Raw genomic sequence first — 19716 nt, 5'->3', positions numbered from 1 at the left:
GTGGTAAGGAGAGCATTTGGCGGGGTTGAGTGGGTTTTTGGGTTTTTATTATTTTTATTTTGGTTCCCAGTGGCAACCAGAGACAGGGCGGCGTTTGTTTATTTTTAAAAACTTGTACTAGTCGGTTGATGTTTTGTTTATGTGCGAATTTATCGGTGGCGTTCAATTTCGTCTTTTTCTACACTGTTGTGGCTTTATATGTATCTAAATTTAGAGTTATTATGAACTTTTATTAGTTGTGCTGATCCTGTTTTCTTTTTTTCTTTTCCGTTGCAGTTGGATAGGCGGAGGGTAGCGTATAATTCAAGTAAGTAATGTATGAACTGTTTTGGCACGAACATCTGTTTAATTAGATGAATGTTGTCGGCTCGAAGTCGAACGTGAAAACACGCGTCTGGTGGCACCTGTTTTGTGTAGATCAAGGTCAGTTAAGATTTGAGATGGTTAATGGTTTTTCATTGTCCATTGGGCGGATAATCCCATAAAATTTGGAAAATCATTTCGACTTTATAGTCTAGTTAGTGCAAATTTTACGCATAATGTCAAAGTTTCTAACGCAACAGAAGTCACCAAACATTAAACATTGTTTATACAATCAGAAAAAATAATAAAAATTTCGTTCTAAGCGACCCGGGTTTCAATTCTATTTCAAGATCAACTAATCATCTTCCTAGTAATAAAAAAAATAGAAATCTGTGTTCTTTTGGACACTTCAGGTACAGGCAGGCTTCAGCATGTTCGTATGAAATCAATAAAGTAGTTAATAATTACATGTACACGCTAAAATACAAGCCATACATATATTAAGTTTACCCAGATTGGGCAAAAAGCGCTAAAATGAAATTTTTTTTATCCCAAATATGGGTAAATAGTCCATATATGAGATAGTTTTATGCAAATTTGACTTAAATTTATCTATTTTTGGGTTAATTTTTTTCCAATATATAGGTCCCTCCCCATGGACATGGAGGTTGACGGTACTGAAGCAAAGGGTTATGTTTAATTTCTTTATATTTGCAACGATGATGATTTCCCATAGGTACACATATCACCTTCTTAATGCTTCAGTATACCTCAAACGATTAATTCTTGGTTGTTAATAGAACTTCCTTGATGCAATCGGCTGCTTCATGCAGACTGAGCAATTCTGATTATAGTATCAGATTTGTTCTGTATACAGAGGAACTGGGAGGGCTTATTAGAAACTTCTCACCAATAAAGTAATGACCTTCTAGTAAATTTTGCATATCATTTTATTAATATTTTATTTTATTTAAGCATATTATTTTTGTTACAGTCAATTAGCATTAGCATACAATACAAGAGATTTAATATTACTTGCTCGGTTTTGCGTAAAATAATCAATATGTATTTTGTTGTAATTACCTTTGATTTTTTTTTTGTGATTTCAACATTTTCCTAGTTTGGTTAGAAGTTTCGAAGCTAACACATGTCCACAGGCCTAATAGAAAGATAGACAGACAAAGCGTATCATGAAGAATAGTTGCATGCAGGGTTGCTTCCACTCACTTTCTATAGATGAGTGATTTTCGGAGTTTTGAATTCGTTAGATGTTGTAATGGGGGTTTGTGTTGTTGGATGCGGGAGGAGATTGGAGGGCGGGTGTTTGACGCATAGAGCCTGTCAATTTCGCTTTCAGAGTGTCGCAGTCGGCGGTTTTATGATTCGTGAGCGCTCGCGATTCGTAGAATCGTTGATTGTGACTGCCAGTGGATTTGGCGGGTTTTGTGTGTCGGACGCTTGCTTTTTGGCCTTTTCTTGTGTCTAACATGTGCAGAGTATCATTATAGCGTCTAATGGTTTTGAGATTCCTGGTTGCGTGAAATATACTTGTGAGAATATCTTTTTGAGATTTTAGTAGTCACGTTTTGTTTGTAGTTTATATGTTATTTCTTTCATGTAATTATCGTAAATAATAGTTATTCAATAATAGATAATTCATCCATATATTCAATAATAACGTTACCAATGACTATAATTTGGATACCTAACAATTGGACAGAATCACTAGCAAGAATAGGTTGTGTTCGCCTTCGAAAATATCGATTCGTTTTTTCAGGGTTGTAGTTTTGGTTTTCATCAGTGGCCCGGCTCTGATTGTGAACGATTTAGGTAGTATTTTTAGGTAACTATTTAGCTTTTAGCACAACTTTGCTACTACGAATCCACAAAAGACATTAAATTGGAGGCGGATTCTGGTACGGAATTACAGGCTGCTATTCTGAGCAACTTATCTTCATAAAATTAAAAATTACATTTAGGTATTAATTAGCAAATATGAATAGTAGTTAACTTTAATATAATTTTGATAAAACAATAATTTCATCCAGTTCACTTTAAAACAAACAAGTATGAAAGGAGATTGCTTAGAATAAAGATAAAAGTAATAAGCGCAATATTAAACGACATTAAATTTGAATCTGATACGGTAGGCCATATAACAGAGTCGATAGCCATTGCAAATCAACCATCTCTACCTGCTTATTTTCCTAACATTCACTATTATTGCTGTTACTCTGACTATCCCCTATGTTCAACAGTTTTCCTTACTATCCGGTATCGTAAACAGGATTCATTTGACCCCTGTGGTTATTATTCTGTGATGCCAAATCTATACCTCTACCCTGGTGCAGTATGGACAGCGATTTTTCGCTGGTGACTTGGCCCTATGACCCCCTTCTGTGCTTGAAAATGAAAATATAAATGAAAATGAATTTTTTTTTTTTCCAATATATAGGTTTATCCGCATTATGCCCAAGCTGGGTAAACTTTATCTCTATATATGGCTTATCTGATCTTAGCGTATAGTGTGTAATGAGAATAATATAAACGACCAAATTTGATTGTAAAAATGTTCGTCATATAGCCAACAAAACACAGTTGGGCTACTTAAGTCACATGCCAAATTTTCAACTGTTTGATAATTAAATGGTGAAAATCAATGGATTCCATAAAATCTTTCCAAAAATATATGTTTACGAAAATATAGGAAAGTCCCACTGTCAGGATCATACATCGAGCAGTTACGAAGCGAACAAGATTTCTATTAAGCTGTAAAATATCTTCAGGACAATTATATATATCTTAGCAACTCAACTTTGTATCCCACAAAATGTTGTTTGGCTTATATAACTTCAAGATCTTAATTCCAGGAAGATTTTTTTCTAACATACCAAAACTACTTTTAGGCTTATTTTTTGCAGGAGGCTCTTTGATTTTATACGAATTCATGATTCCTTGGGGTTTTTGAGATCTAGATGATCAAAATGTTAATGCAAATTTCATTTCATATTTTTTCTACAAAGTAGACGTATTGTAGAATAATTCTGCTGAAATAAATATATGATTATTAGACTGATGCAAAATTTGACTTTTTCGCTCCACAGTGCTTAAATGGTTTCAAATCGGGTCCGGATTAGCCTCCCAACTCATTTGGCTAGAAACAGACTTCGCACAAGCCATTTGAAGTTTACATGTAAATTACTATGGGAAATCTCAACTTTTTGTTCATTGCCTTCTAGTCTTTTTCCATATTGAGCTGCGAAACAGTTCGATAGCCATTCTTATAGAAAATTTTCTCAGCTACAACTTTGCTTCGTTTCTATGTAAAACGAGACAGGAAAAAGTTATTAATTTGTTAAGAGATTGGTAAACTTATGACATGATCAAGCAGCTGCTCTGTAGGCAACACTGTATTTTGCAGTGTGACATAGTAGCCATGATTTTTGTGTCCTATATTCAACGCCCCAGAAACACCAATGTTGCCTGTTCAGCAGTTGATTGAGCATGATCATAAGACATCAGCGCATTGAACCATTGATAACTTTCGATCCTTGCATTTAATTAAAAAGTGGTCTTCAGCAAAGTTGTAGCTGGAAAAATTTCCTACAGTAACAGTTGAAGCAGACGGATATGGTGAATTATTAGATAGACATGAACAAAAATCTTGGTTTTACCATAGTAATTCCCATACAAACTTCAAATGGTTTGTGCCATCTCAGTTTCTCACCAAATGGGTTCAAATTTTGAGAGGTTAGTCAGGATCCGATTTGGAATCGTTTAAGTATTGTGGAGCGAAAATTTCAAATTTTGCATCACTCTAATGATTATCTAGAAATGGTTATTTTTGAACGCCTTTTTTGTTTAAAGCAGCGGTGATGTATGGGTTGTTTTTTAAATATTTAAATTGATTTGAATGGTAATCTTGATTAAGTGAAGAGGAATTGTAAAAATTTTGTAGTGGAATCGTAAATTGATAGCGTGACGGTGACAAAATGGATTCCCACGCTGGCGAATAGTGGAGTGCCGAAGGACAGCAGTTTTTGAAGTAAGATTACGTCTTTCGGCAACATATTGGGGGTGCAATTTAAAAAAACAAGAATCGACCGCATTACGAAAAGTGGTCAGGTTTTGACCGCATATAACTCTGTCAATAGTGGATGAATTTCAATTCTAAACAAACATATCGATTGGAAATGTTTCTACGAATCTGCTAAAATCAACACTTTATTAATTTTCAATAGGTCACTATTGAAAATTACACAAATGTCCAACAGTTGCAATAGTGAACAAAATTATCATCGATTGCCTAAAAAAAACCGTTTTCCCTAACACAGATTTCAAAATAGAATTCCATCCGGTCTCATTGAACGATGCTTATTCAATCACCGTGTGTGGTGTTAACCGGTCGGTCGTCATCAGTAGTAGCAGTGCTTTCGGTGCGTAGCGTTGAACATTGTTCTCCAATACACAACGAAAGCCAGCGAGCTGCAGCCCACATGAGCGCCCATTCACCGAAGGAAGAAGAAGCCGCACCGTTACTGATCGGAATCAGTAGCTCGTCGTGAGCTGCTGTGGGCCATCTATGCCAAGCACGTCACCCTCGTTCCAAACAACATGTAGCTCGCCAGCCTCATCTGTGTTGAACACCCTAACAGCTCAGCATTAATCAATCATCACGACAAAACGGTCCTTTTCAGGACCACCATAAATTTGTCAAAGAGTATTTTCAGAACATTTGTCACATCGTCAAATCTACGGTCGTGCCTTGGATACAACCTGTTATTTTTTTTCCAGCAGGCGTTGACGCACAGCTTTGTTATATTAAAAGCAATCCTCGTGTAGCTTTTCAAAAGATCCTAAGTAACAAATGTCAAAAAATCGAGTTAATCGATACAAACTATTGCTCTTCTATCAATGTATGTAATACAAAATCACACATTCAAATTAACTTTCATTTATTTCAGAAAATCATAGGTCAAAAATTGTCCAATGTAAAGTTTGAAATTTCGTGATTGTTACTTCGGACATTTGGACTGCGCCTAACGTGATTGGTGCTCATTTTTAAAAGGTTAGGTACTCTATTCTGAAATCTGTGAAAGGGAAACTAGTACCATGTAGAACAAAATGTAACACTCATTGATTATGGCATTGAGATAAATCGTCCAATGTAACATGTCCGATGTACAACTTGACTAGTGAAAACGTTCTATGTGATTTTTTTCTTTATTGTAGCATGAAATTCATAGTAAAATTGTAATTTTATTGTTTCTACTGAATATTCTATGTTATTATTCACTGACTACGGTAAAAATAGCATTGCAAAATGTATTGTTTCTAAACAGTCAAAATAATAATCTGTCGAACTTCATCGCGGTTTTCTCAAAATGGCAGATATGTTACATGATATGTTGTTGGTCCTTTTGAAAAGTTACGCGAGAATTCTGATGCTCATTAAATACTGCTTGATTGAATGTTTCAATTCATTATCAATGGTGTAATAGCATCAATAATGTATTGGGGCGGGGCTAATCTTTTGTGAAAATAGCATCGGAATGCTTGCGTTCTTGAGATGGGCTATTGGATCTGCGGTAGAGCTGTCGCCTTCTAACTCCCGGATTCAAGCTTCTTGCAGTCATACAACATGATAAGATTTTATCCGTAATGCCACTGCCAGACAGTGGGAGTTGCATTGTAAATACATACATGCAATACATAGTTATGCAAATGAAACATACATTCAAATTGACAAACTTTACACTTTGAAGAGCTTAACATGTCATCAACATGTATTTGCCTCAATTAATGGCATCTTTCAAATTTGTATGTATTGTAGATTTTTTCTGGCTCTAGGCAGGGTGGTTAATGACGTTAACGCTGGGTGAGTGAAACCGCAAACATGCATATTTTGAACCTTTCAAAATCCAAATCTACATCCTTCATGCTAACGAACTTCGTTCTTCACAAAGATAGCTTCCGAACAATCGTTACGTCTTTCATGTTTTCTATCCATGAACGACCGATCTTCCATGTCCAAAAGGACTTCCGTCAAGGTTTCCGGTTCTTAAGCGCATTTTGGTGACCAATTTTCACGAATCTGACGAGGTGGCCGAGAGGTTAAGGCGTTGGACTGCTAATCCAATGTGCTCTGCACGCGTGGGTTCGAATCCCATCCTCGTCGGGATTTCTTTTTACTGTACCAGCACTCGGCAGAAAACTCTGGATCGGCCGACGACGACACTTTCCTTTCTTGATGAATGAATGGTATTGCTACTATTTCAAGGTTCGATGGAGTGGAGGGAGCTAACTATTACTCGCATGAATGTCAATCAACCAGCATTCTACAGAATGGCGTTTGTAAACAGCACCCGGGATAGGTTGAACATTATACCTACTAAAATATAACATTTCTAGCACACAGTGTACGTAATGCATTTTACTTGAACTTACAAATGTCGTGTAGTGGCAGATGACAACAGCTGTATCATCGGATGAGAAATGAGTTTATAGACTTCTTCACGCCATAAATATCGCAACTTAACCCCCATGTCGTTAATTTGCTCGCCACAAGCTTGTTTGAAGCAGATTTCACTTTGGTTTTATTTGATTACACGTGCTGTTTACGTTTGCGGCTGCTTCGCCATCGCTTATATGTGTACAGCAGCAGCAGCTGTCAAATAAAAACCAAAATGATGCCGTAGCTGATGCTATTAGCGGTGTTTCCATTCATGCGCTTGTGTCGATAAAGATGTTTCATCAATGAACCTCCATTGGGAGGTGTACATTCATGCCGTAGTCAATACAACTGAACGGGAGAGAATACTTTCATTCCGCCTATCACCGTCCGCTAACGGTGATGTCATCGCAATGGGATGGCCTTCACCACTACATCGGAAAAATAACCGTTATGAATGCTTTCATTCATTGATCTTTTGCAGTCGATGCCGCTCAAAGCACCTTAATAACTGATTGCCTTTGCGGCCGCCATGCAACATACGACGAGGTGGCCGAGAGGTTAAGGCGTTGGACTGCTAATCCAATGTGCTCTGCACGCGTGGGTTCGAATCCCATCCTCGTCGAAAAGATATTTTGCTGTTCGAAGATTTCAGGAATCCTACAGTAGAGGCTGTTCTGTTCATTAATTAACCAAGTTTTGATTACTTTTTCAAAGTAATCCCTTCTGATGGTGGTGTTAGTTTGCCTGGGAGTCTCTTTGAAAAAGTTATCGCGAATTAAATTTGTTCAAGACTTGTTGGAAAGGAATTTCGATAAAAGCATCAATGTTTCTGTACACAGCTTTATATTGTTATAATCACATATTTTATATATATTTATTTCTTGTTATTATTATATAATATTTTTGGTATTTATATATTAATTTTCATGTTCTGTTTTTCCATTTTGTTTGCTCTTGTAACGCTTTTTCTCTATCGTGTCGGTTTCCTGTTTTGTTTATGGTGAAACTGCTTTTAAAATTCTATTTGTTTCCGTTTGTAGTTCCTATTTGACTGACTTTTAGGTTAGCTTGGTTTTGACTGCTCCATTTTGTCCACTTTTATTGTAAATCTGTTTTTGTTTTCTCTTTCTTTCTCTGCGTCAGTGTTTTGTCATTGAGTGTTTCCTGATTTTCCACCCTTCCTGCCAGGGCAGTAGACACTAAAAATGTCTGTTCTCTCCCAAAACATGTTTCATTCTTTGTTTGGTTTTCTGACTTGTCGGAACGGTTCGGTTGTGTCGTCGGGACCGTTTGATTGATGAGCTGTTCTTCGATACAATTGGGTTGGGGCTGCTCTGAACAGCGAACGTCATTAACTGAATTCGTTGAACGGGATATGAGAGAGGAAACATACGCGGGAGGACATCCTCATCGGGTGTTCGTTTGAGTAGATGGTAATACATATGTGTGTATGTGTTTTGTCCTGGGATTTTCTTAGATAGGAATTATTTGATCGCTTAATTACGGTGGGATACTTTCAAAGGGAGAACAAAAAATGGAAACAGATTCGTTCTTTCAGTTGATGACGTTTCCCTACTGTACTTTGTGTTGTATTCTCGTGGATAAACGGTAAGCTTTATTTTCTTATAGTAAAGTAGGAACAGAACGTAAAGATTGTCCGCAAATAAAGCTGGCAAGAACGGTGTGTTTTCCTTTGTCTAGTTGTTTGAAAATACGAGAGATTGTACGCTAATGATCGTCAACAAAAATCGCAAATAAATAGCACGAATTTCCTAAATACAACATCCATAAATTATGCACAACAGTTAAACTTTGTGTATTCTGTTCCTTTTTTATGCAATATTTTTTTGTTTTGCTTTCTCGATTTTGTGCTCGTCTGTTTAATCCTAGTTGATTTTTTTATTACACATTGCGTCTACTACTTTGTTTTTAATCTCTGCATTTTAAAACCACGATTTTTTTTATAAGGATCTAGTATAAAAGTGATCAGAATGTCGCTTTGGTGACATTATTCATCACTTTATTGTTTGCATCTTTACACTCTCTGTAACATCCAGTGCACTAATTACTGCTGTCAGTTATCATATGTTATCATAAATATTTATATATTCATATACATACTGCTTAGTGCTTTCACTTGTTGTTTTTTCCTTCTCCTAAATATTTTCTTATTATGTTTAACTTCTTCGCTTTATTACTCTTTTTTGCGGGCATCAATGTTTGTTCTCATTCATATTTGTAAATCTTTTAGCATATATTTAGGTAATACATGTTACGCATTTCTTTTTTTTTTGTGTCATAGGTATTCCACGATACTGCTCTTTTGCTGCAATATGATTTAGAATAGTAATATAGTGTTCTTTAGTCTACCTAAACATTTAACTAATGTACACGGATTTTCCCATTTTTCTTCTGTATTCTGCTTTTAATGTTTGTTTGTTTGTTTTTGTATGTTTGTCTTCTGCGGCTGATTTGGTTATTTTTTTCTGTTCCGGGAACAAAAATCTGTTATCATATGGATAAACAACAATAAGCTATCAACAAAAATACTCGTTTCGACATCTTGTTTTCTTTCAGAAATGTGTGTAACACAGGGAACGACTTTATCCTTTGATGGGAAGATTTTTCTTAGTATGTGTTGGAAAATTGTGTTATTTTTGCTTCTTTCTATGTTTTTTTCCTGTTCTTGTGTTAGATTCGCCAGACATTAGTTCATGTGGTGGGAGTGCGAGTCCGGCTCTGTTATTTTACCTCTTGTTTCCGATAGCAAATGCACTTTGTAAAACAAAATATAACTCGCACATGCTGTCTGCTATCTTCATGTTCCTAAACACACTTATCGAAGTTTCCAAATTAATAAAAATTCGTTTGTTTACACCTGCCTATCGCTGGATTCTATGTATTTTAAAATCTCATAGTTTCTTAATTCTCATCTTCTTTTAAGCACAGTACTTTATTCTGCTCTATACAATCAGACGGAATTTCATTTTCTCTCTTCATCGCTGAACTGAATTCGCTTCGTAAATGCCTAGTAAAACAATCTTATCATTCGTTTACCTAACCTTTACTAGTTACGCCATACCTCGCCTCCAATCTGTGTTGTTTTGATGTTTCCACTCAGAAAGTAATCCTACATATAAAAATGCTGAACAAGAAAGAAAAACCTAAATTCTTCTCCGTGTGTGTGTGATAAAACATATCAGAAACAGAGTCAAACAACAACCATTTGTCCTAAAGATCCGGTTGCAGACAATTGCAACCGAAGTTAACCAATACCTACATAATGAGATTTTCACGCAAATTTGACCCTCGAGCAACATTGATAGAATTAAAAAATCGATTTGTCTACTATAGTTTGTTGCATTTTCTGTTGCCTGTTTATTTTTATTTGTTTTACTGTAATAGATTTCCGGATATACACATTTAACGACACAAATAGCAATAATAAAACCATCTTACTGTGAAGACATAAATCGCCTTTCCTACTCTTTGTTTTCCACCCTATACCTTCTTTTTCCTAACAACGTGTTTCGATTGTAAATAGCACTACTATCGAGTAAGTATCTCGTAAACATACGCGATTTTACCTTTTGTTTCGTTTTTCTCTATTACATTCCTTATCCCTACCTACCGTGGCGCTGACTGCTTGGTTGGTGAGCCCCCCAATATGAGATTTCTATATCTCATCATACATGTGTTTTAAACTAAAATAGGTAATACATTTTTTGGTTTAGGGATGTTTGTTTTCGACACTTTCAATGCATGTTTCGATGCTATGCTAAAATCATGGAAACTGTTCCGAACAGCCGGTTGCCAAATTTCCAACTAAATTTTGAGCTCTAATCAGTACAAATCTGTATTTTTTGTTCTCGAAAATCAAATCGGTAGGTACTGCATGTATTCTGAACTTAACTTTCATAAAAAATATACGTACAAATGCTGATAAGATTGACCATGTGGCACCACTGATTCCGATTGGAAGAAAGCAGCGTTGCCAACCTTGCAGATTTATCTAGAATCTTCTAAATTTTTATAGACCATCCAGGAAGAAAGGAAACATTAACATTCCGAACATGATGTCTCCGGTAAAATGTAACGGCAAATTGGCAACGTTTGAAAAATCTATTAAATGACACCGAAAAAAATCTATAAAGTCTGTAGTTTCAAATGGCACCAACAGATTTGAAATTCATTTATAAATGGCAGAGCTATGATTTTTCAAACATCGCAAGTTGGCCGTTACACATTTTACCGGAGACATCGTGGTCGGAGTGTAAACGATTTTACTCTTCATGGAAAATTTTCAAATATTATTCCTGTGGAAATGATTCAGGATTTAGAGAGCTGATAAATCTTAACTTTTTTAATAATTTGCTGGATAAACCTATAGTAGTGTGGTTGAATTTAGGTATTTCCTCATCTAAGAAAATTTATTCCAAGTATTTTGGCCCTGCCACACTCATCATCTTTTGTCATCCGACTGTTTTGGGGAATTCCAAGGAGAATTCAACATAAATTGATCGAAATCTAGAAACAGACACACATTTTCGACAATACATGGAATTCTGGTTACAAATAATCATGTTAACCTTAACACCAATGATAATGGCTTGGTGCATGATGTCTCATCGACAATCAAATTATGTCAAAAAATAACAAACGTATAACCATAGAGGTAACTTTAAGAACCGAAGAAACTTATTGGCTCAGCTCTGGTACTCTTAGGATTAGCTTGGGGCCGAAGCCAAGCTAATCGATACCCCCCGTCGTAACATAGGAAAATCCACGAACCCCTCATTTTATCTGTCAAACTTTTATAGCGAATCAAAACAAACATAGTTTAGTACTAGAATTTCGACTAGAATGGGGTACGTTAATCGATTTGCTTGGGACCAATGGGCTAGTCAAGTAGTTAGCCAATTTAAAATCGTTAGTTTCCACTGGTTGGTATAACCTTGTACTGTTAAAAATAAATATGAACACCTGGTGAAAAAGGGGTATATATTAAAAAACGTCATCATCAACAATGACAATCAAGACAAATTCAGACTTTTTGTTCTACAACAGCCTGATTTTTCGGAAAACCACGTGGCAACGCTGGAAGAAATATTTGTGTGCACGGTAAGAAAAAAAAAACTCAAAATTATGTTTAAAAAATCTCAACGCTGGGTTCTATTATTTGAGGACCGACGTTGAGTGAATCAGAAAAGCGGTGTTGGTTCAAATTTACTCATCTATTGAGTAATAATAGATGAACTTAAATTTAATTTTTATTTTCTCTTAAACTCAAAACGTAATATTTTTCATTATCTATTGATATAGCAGGTACTTTCCGTTTTTGTTTAAAAGTTAATTTTTTTTTTAAATTTATCAATATATTTAATTTAACGAAAACACGCCGTCTTAGCTACCGTCGATGCTGTCTTTTTGTGTGCTCCATCGCCTCCGTTCGTGCTCCATTAGTCTTCGCATTAGTCTTCGTTAGTGTTTGGTACATATTGACAAGAAAAGTTGTAACGAAAACCGGTCTTCTATCGCATGTTTGTATCAACCATAGCACCCAAAAAAAAGCAGAATTTAGAATACAGACGATGAGGATTTCTAGATATACATTTCAAAACGTCCTATCTGCATTGCTCGATTCTCTTCATCGACTTTCTCAAAAATTCAGCTGCAAAACCTTTCCCTGTTGTATTTGACGTTTTGGACGCTAGATAAGAACCTCCTTTATCAAACTATGTTCGAATTAGCGCGAAATCTGTTTGCATAGCAGTGGTTATGAAAAGAGAAAGTCGATGAAGAGAATCGATCAAAGCAGATAGGACCATTTGAAATGTTCATCGAGATTTGTTTTGCTGCGTGGTTTGTGGTGGGCGAGTGGTTGCGGAAGTGATTAATACATACTATGTATTACTTTCATTTGATTCAAACAAATTCAATTTAACTTTGGTTGATTTCCATTTCCAAGAAAGGAAAATTATACAGGTGCTTTCATTCAAACTCAAAATTGAGTTTTCTTCTTTAATTTAATTTTACCTAGGCCCACGGAAGCCACGCGTTGAGTGAAAGGAACTCAATTTCAGGTAGTTTTTTCTTACCGTGTGGCCAATGAAATGTTTCTAGGTTATGTGCCTACCTTCGTTTTGCTCTATTATTCAGCTGACGACACGGCCTATGCCAACAACAGAGTTTGATCTAGTTTAACAGTAGGCAGCATGTCTGAAGCACTCTAGTAAAAAATTAACGATTGGAACAACTTTTAACATACGTCCATACTTTACTTTTTTTTCGTGTTGTGTATATTCTAGACCATTACTTTGATCTATTGTGATATTCCCCGTTTTTATATTGCTTTATCAGTTATGTCGTATCACTATTTTGTGAAGCGACTGACATAGACTGACCAAAAGCATTTTCCTAGCCAGGTATTACATTTCGAATGAAATGTACTACTTGACTGGGACCAGCATTCAAAATACCAAAGGGTTCTGCCAGCCCCTTATCCAGAAAATACGCTTTTTATTGAAGATTGCTGCACAACAGCATAGCAGGTGTTCAGAGTCTTCCTTTTCTATGCCACAAAATCGACACATATCCTCTTGAAGTTTTCCTATTAACTTCAAATGATATTTACATGGACAATGTCCTATTATCAAACCAGTATAGACACTAAGATCTTTCTTTGATAATTCAAGAATTTTGCTAGTCATTGAAATGTTCGGAATTATGAACCGTTTCGACTGCCTAGCAATGGAAGTGTTGTTCCAATTGGTCTCCACTTTCATTTTTTTCCATTTCTTGATCTCCATTTTAAGAGAACCAGCAGAACCTCCACATAATGGTTCTGGTCCTATAAATTGTTGAGAGGCTCCAAGCCTAGCTAGTGTGTCGGCTTTTTAATTTCCTTCAATTCCACAATGGCCAGGAACCCAATATAGGTTTACTTGGTTTTGACAGGCCAATTTCTAAGTGACATTGCACATTCCCAAACGAGTTTTGAATTGCATGCCCAGATAACCAGAAGTCGTATAAAAATGTGCAGACAGTATCGTAAATTGCTACAGTTTAAGTCAAAATCGCATATAAGAATGGCATGCATCGCATTATGTTTAAGTTAAATCGTATAAAATGCCAATTTTCGACCTATATGCGATGACTCATTTTTCCGTCGTACTGTATCACAAATCAAATCGGATTACATCGTAAGACTTTTCAAAGTGAATTTGTTATTACAGATTAAATCGTAAAGGATGTTAAATCAACTCGATTAAAATTAAATTCCACGTATATGGCCTCCACTTTTGTACGTAAAAGCTATTTCTTTGCATTCTATACGATTTGTTTGCTTGTAAATATGATTGTATATCACGAAAACAACTTTAAATATACGTGCATTCTGGTTGTCTGGGTGTTGCTGACTATCAGACATAATGCAGATATTCGAATGTTTATAATTTCTGAGCAAGCATATTACAAAGCATTCAAGAATTGCTTGAATTTCTGCTTGGAACACGGTTGGCCAGTGACCCATAGATTTGAGCTATCTATCCCTGGACCAGTTACCCCTGCTCCCACACGATTGTTCAATCATGAACCGTCTGTATAAAAAACAGTTGAACCTGGTCTGATGTTTGGTCCCCCACTTTCCCAAACATTAGAAATTATCGCCGATTTCGGTAAATTTTACCGAAATCTGAACAGCTGAACTTTTCGGTAAAATTTATGCAATTCAATTCAATTACTTTTCAGCTACTTTGAAACTAAATCTCCACTAAAATGACAAGATTTTTCAAATTCAATAGCCAATGAAGGTCAAAGTTTTACCGAACGTTCAGCTGTTCTGATTTCGGTAAAATTTACTGAACACGGAAACAAAATCTTAGTGTGTACGATCAAATTCTGCTGTATTGTACGATCGAAATTATATTTTTTCTCCCTCCAGTCTTCATTTTTTAATACGAGAGAATCAATATCAAACATTTTTTATAATACTAAGGTGTCCTGTAAGATCACCTTCAAGGAAGTACTTTGTTCGTTGAACCCTTAAAGTACTCCTTTCAGCTTCTAATTGGATAAATCTATGCCATACTCGGTGTGCTGTTCATCGCACCATTTATTGAGAGACTAGTAAGTCTTTGCAGTCTCCCCAGCTTCTTCTAAGCCAATTTTTCATTAGTTTTCGGCCACCAAAGCAATGATGCGGGGTCTTATAACCGTCAAATAAATCCAGTGGATCATTTTTGGCTTTAGGCCCCATTTCCTACCAAAGGTTTTCTTACTTATCCAAAGAAAATTTATTGCCTTATTAACAACCTGCTCTAAATGTGAATTCAAGTTAAGTTTACTGTCAAGAATGACTCCCAGATACTTGTCTGTTCGTGAAAGCTCTAAAGAAGTTTCTTTCAATTTTAAGTTATTTATAGAAATTTTTCCTTTTCCGTGTGAACGGTACAATGATCTTAGAAGGGTTTATATTCAACCCTTCTTTAGTGCACCACGACGAAACATAATTTAAAGCAGTTTGCATTCTATTTGAAATGACATTATCAAATGCTTTACTTGTGACATTACGTATCAAATCCAGCTTTCCGAACTTCAGGAATCAGACCAACAATTGAAATAGGCGGAACAACCAAACGTAAACAATGACTTTACACTCAAATTTCTCGACATAGTGAGCATGCACCAGGAACATAGAGTAAAGTGGTCCGCAGAGCCGTACTCAGGATTTTGTTTTTCTTGGCAAAGTCGTGGCAGTTTTCATGTATAAAAAATATATGCTTTGAATAAACCAACTTCTCGCATAATTGACAATTGATGGCATCGGTAATACCTTTACCTATTATCGTCAGGGGGTAAGCAACGCCATTGAGTGTCCCTGGCTAAACGGTGCTCTAAAACATGTTGTATACTCATACTTAAAATGAGTACTTGAGACTTCATTTCAGGGGGGTAATAGTGACGATAATAGGTAAGGGTATTCTGGAAGCCGTCAATTACCCTTCTATGAAATCAACATTTTTTTAAATAGAACAAATAGTCGTTAGAACTATTATAATTATTGTCTTCAAACGTCAATTTGATGAAACAAGCAAGCTCACCCACACAAACTAACACCACAATCAGGATTTGACCGGTTGCCACAAATGTGACAAGCAAGCTGTCAATTTTTCGCATCGTATCAAATCAGAATGCATTTTAAGGTGCAGTTTAGAGTTAGCGTCGGCAAGCTAGTAGTTTCGTCAAATTGAAGCTTGAAATTATTATTCACCCCTCAAATTATTACTCAAATTCGTCAAATAGGCAAGAAACGTTTTTGTGACCGACTTATTAACAAAAGATAATTTATCAATGTAGTTTGGCCTATTTAAAAAGTTGCACGAGATTTGTCAACCTATCCTGGTTCATGGACGAACGTAGGTATTTGTTTATAAATTTTAGATTGCTAAAGCATCGCTCCCAAGTGACGAACGTTACTTGTTATGCTTCTGTCTGTATTACTGACCAAACGAATTTAGAAGAGAAATGATTTCCACAATCTTGAAGATACATGCAACCTGATAAGTGAAAATGAATTCTCTCTGTAACATACAAACATCCGGAAGTTTTGGCTGGCAAATGCACCTTCGCCACCCACGGAGTACGGAAGTCTTGAAAAGTATCCAGAGGACTTTATAGACATCTTAAAACAAATGGAATATTTTTTGGGCTGCCTGGTATCATCTGAGAGATGTGATTTAGATTGTTGGATAGTTTGATATTTTCAGAATGATACCTGATAAAACCTGAAGGACTTCATGGAAACTTTAGAACACCTGAAGATCATTGGAATAATTTCTTAGCAGCCTGGTATCATATGAGAGAAAATCTTCTTGATGAAAAAGACGCAAGCGCTTTCATGAAATTCTTTGGAGATCCATAGATTTCCATGAAGTTCTATAATATATTATGAAATTCTCAGAACTACTCTGAAGTTTCCCGATCTTTTATGAAATAGCTCTCACTTCTTTGAAATCACCTAAACTTCAATGATACTCCCTGAAACTTTTTAAAATACAATTTCCATGCAGCTTAATGTTCTCTATGAAGTTCTCCGATTTTTTGTGTGAAGCTCTTTGTTATTTAAATGAAGTTCTCCAAATCTCTATAAAATATCCTGAAACTTCTCAGAAGTTCGCAAAATATCCAAATTTCTATTGAATCTTTTCAACTCTTATGAAGTTCTCTGGAAACTTACGAGAAACATCAATAAATACATCAAAAGAAATTTGCAACAGATTTCCATTCGTGTTTCAAACCCCCTCAGAAATAAAACCGAATAGTCGAACAGTTGCAAATCTGGTGAAAAATAGTGCTCGAGTAATGAAACTGCAACGAGGGTTGCAGTTCTGTTCTAGTTTTAAATTGAAACAGTCTATATAAAATACAACAGCATTGCAAATGGGCTAAGGAAATTGATGTTGCTAATAAAATATCGTATTCATCATTATGAATTTCAAACCAAAAATACTTTCTTAATGCTAAATTTTCTTATCGGGTGAGGGTAACACGGTCAAAAGTTGGGGTAATACTTATAACTCAATTATAAGGTTAGTAAAAGCAATTTGGATGACTAATGGTAGTGCAGTAGACTCCCTGGCCATTGGCAAAACCTTGTGATAGCTTGATTACTACCAGGTCACAGCGTTGATCAGGATCTTTACCTCATTGGAAAGATACTCATTAGTGTTGCCAGATCAGTGATGATGCGGACCAAACGTGCATTTGAATCATTCAGGGTGTCCATTCAAATCGTATTTTTCAATTCCCGGTTTTTCCCGGTTATTAAAAAAAAACTAACTCAAACATCGCCCCTTGTCTTAAACAGAAAAGGCGGTAAAACATAACCGTTTATAGGTAATCATATTTTTTTCCAGCACAATTGCTCTACAATACGTCGACTGTACAAGATTGTAGCATGGTCACTTTTATTTTAATATAATTTAAGAATTGCTAAGCATTATTTTTTATTTATTATTTGTTTTGCCATCTATTTTTGTATTTCAATGTTAATTATCGGTCATGTTATTTATTTACCATTTACATTTATTCATTTTGTGGAAAATGACGTAACGTATTGTAAAACGGCATAAATAAACGGCGTACTAGCTGCCTCCAAAATTATTTTTTACCGCCACTGGAAACGTTCACTGGTTTGTGAGTCTCGTTGTAAAGTGCAAGGTTCGAATCCGAACCATTCTCTCTCGTAAAAAAATCAATCGCACCAGAAATAGATTAAAGGGTGACAATTAAATTAAACGGTATGAGCGAGAAAGAGATATAGTTTCAATCGGGTCAAGATCGTAGTTGATGAGATTTGTCATATGAAATTAGAAATAACAATTCGTATTATTACATTTGCGACTACGCGTTTCCAGCAGAGTATGTAATTGGTTTGTTCGTACTTAAGCAACAGGCAACTCTTTGTTAAAATTGGATCAACAGTGTCTGCTCCGTTTACTCCGTGCTCTGGTGTGCCTCAAGGTAGCAACCTTGGTCCATTGTTATTCGTATTATTTTTTTTACCTAAGTGACGATCCTTTTAGCAAATGGGGAACTGCTCATTTATGCGGAAGATTTGGAAATTTATCGCCGATTGCAGGCAACTTCAAGAGTTACTGGATCGATTCGCTCATTGGTGCAACTCCAGCGAAAGAGAGTGTATCTATGTAAATGTTGCACCAACTCGTATCGGCGGCGCAAAAAGCCTATTCTGTACAACTACACGATCGATGGACAGGAACTCGAGCGCGTTGATAAAGTGAAGGATCTTGGAGTGATGTTGAATCACCAACTCACGTTCAAGATGCATTATTCAGCTGTCATTGCCAAAGCCAACCGTCAACTAGGATTTATTTTAAAAATCGCGAAAGACTTCAATGATCCAATTTGCTTACGTGCTCTTTATTGCTCTCTATTATTGCTAGAATTTACATCGGTTGTTTGGTCACCGTATTAAGCTGTGTGGATCTCCAGGATCAAATCTGTGCAACGTAAATTTGTCCGGACTGCACTACGAAGTCTACATTGGCGTGATCCAGGAAACCAACTGCCTTATGAGTTTCGTTGTGCATTGCTGAGTATCGAACTGCTGGCAAATCGTCGTAAGATGGATGAAGCTGTATTTTGGGCTAAGATACTTCGCGCAGAGATTGATAGTTCAGCCTTACTGAATCGTATGGGATTTATGCCTCAGAGCGAGTGTTGCGGTCACGACAACTAATTCAACTCTGAGGAATACTTTACATGGCTCCAATGACCCCGTGAGCTCTATAAACAGGCTGTTTCAAGATGTTTTTGATTTTAATATATCTACAGACATTTTTAATTTAAACTTTTAAACAACGTTTACGATCCCTGCATATATTTAATTGAACTAGGATTAAGAATGTTTCTTTAAGACCACGATGTCAGATGATAAATAACAACAATAAATAAATAAATACCTGTTCATTTTACCCCATCGGTAAGTATACAGTATGCGCAATATAATTTTGAAGTTCGACTTAGTAAAAATAATGGTGTCATGGAATAAAGTAACAATAAGGGGTGCATGATCAAAATGATGTGCATGTGATATATATCGTTTTCACAACGATACAAGTAAATGCCAGTTTTACCCCAGCTTGCATTTTTCCTCACCATCCTATACTTTTTTTCCTCAGTTCGGAACATAAATCCACTGCGACCCGTTATTTGATCTATTGTGGTTTACCCCGTGTCCTTAGTTTAGTGCATGTCGTATTACTCCATCACTTTTGAGAAATGAAGAAGTAATCGGTTTTGATAACTGTTCATTCTTGCCTTTACCGCAAGGGTCCGACTATAATTGTAAGGTCCCGCTCTTTATACCCTTTGGAGTGTTCGAACAAGGCACGCCCCTTTTGCAGTCAAAAACAGATTCCTTAGCAACAAAATCA

The 19716-nt window shown here is 36.1% G+C and overlaps 1 protein-coding gene and 2 non-coding genes across 3 annotated transcripts in view; 2 read left to right on the top strand and 1 right to left on the bottom strand.

The window, feature by feature from the left end:
- LOC135708320 (uncharacterized) overlaps positions 1 to 19716 on the bottom strand; it is a 501509-nt gene that overhangs the window by 343857 nt on the left and 137936 nt on the right. The window lies entirely within an intron of this gene.
- On the top strand, positions 6400 to 6481 carry TRNAS-GCU (transfer RNA serine (anticodon GCU)). The gene has a single exon. It is a non-coding gene; the product is annotated as a tRNA-Ser (tRNA).
- On the top strand, positions 7298 to 7379 carry TRNAS-GCU (transfer RNA serine (anticodon GCU)). The gene has a single exon. It is a non-coding gene; the product is annotated as a tRNA-Ser (tRNA).

The sequence above is a fragment of the Ochlerotatus camptorhynchus genome, unplaced genomic scaffold (assembly GCF_037179485.1).
Source record: "Ochlerotatus camptorhynchus isolate MF236.1 unplaced genomic scaffold, CSIRO-AGI_Acam_v1.1 ptg000027l, whole genome shotgun sequence".
Taxonomy (NCBI): domain Eukaryota; kingdom Metazoa; phylum Arthropoda; class Insecta; order Diptera; family Culicidae; genus Ochlerotatus; species Ochlerotatus camptorhynchus.
This window is presented reverse-complemented; position numbering and strand designations above follow the sequence as displayed.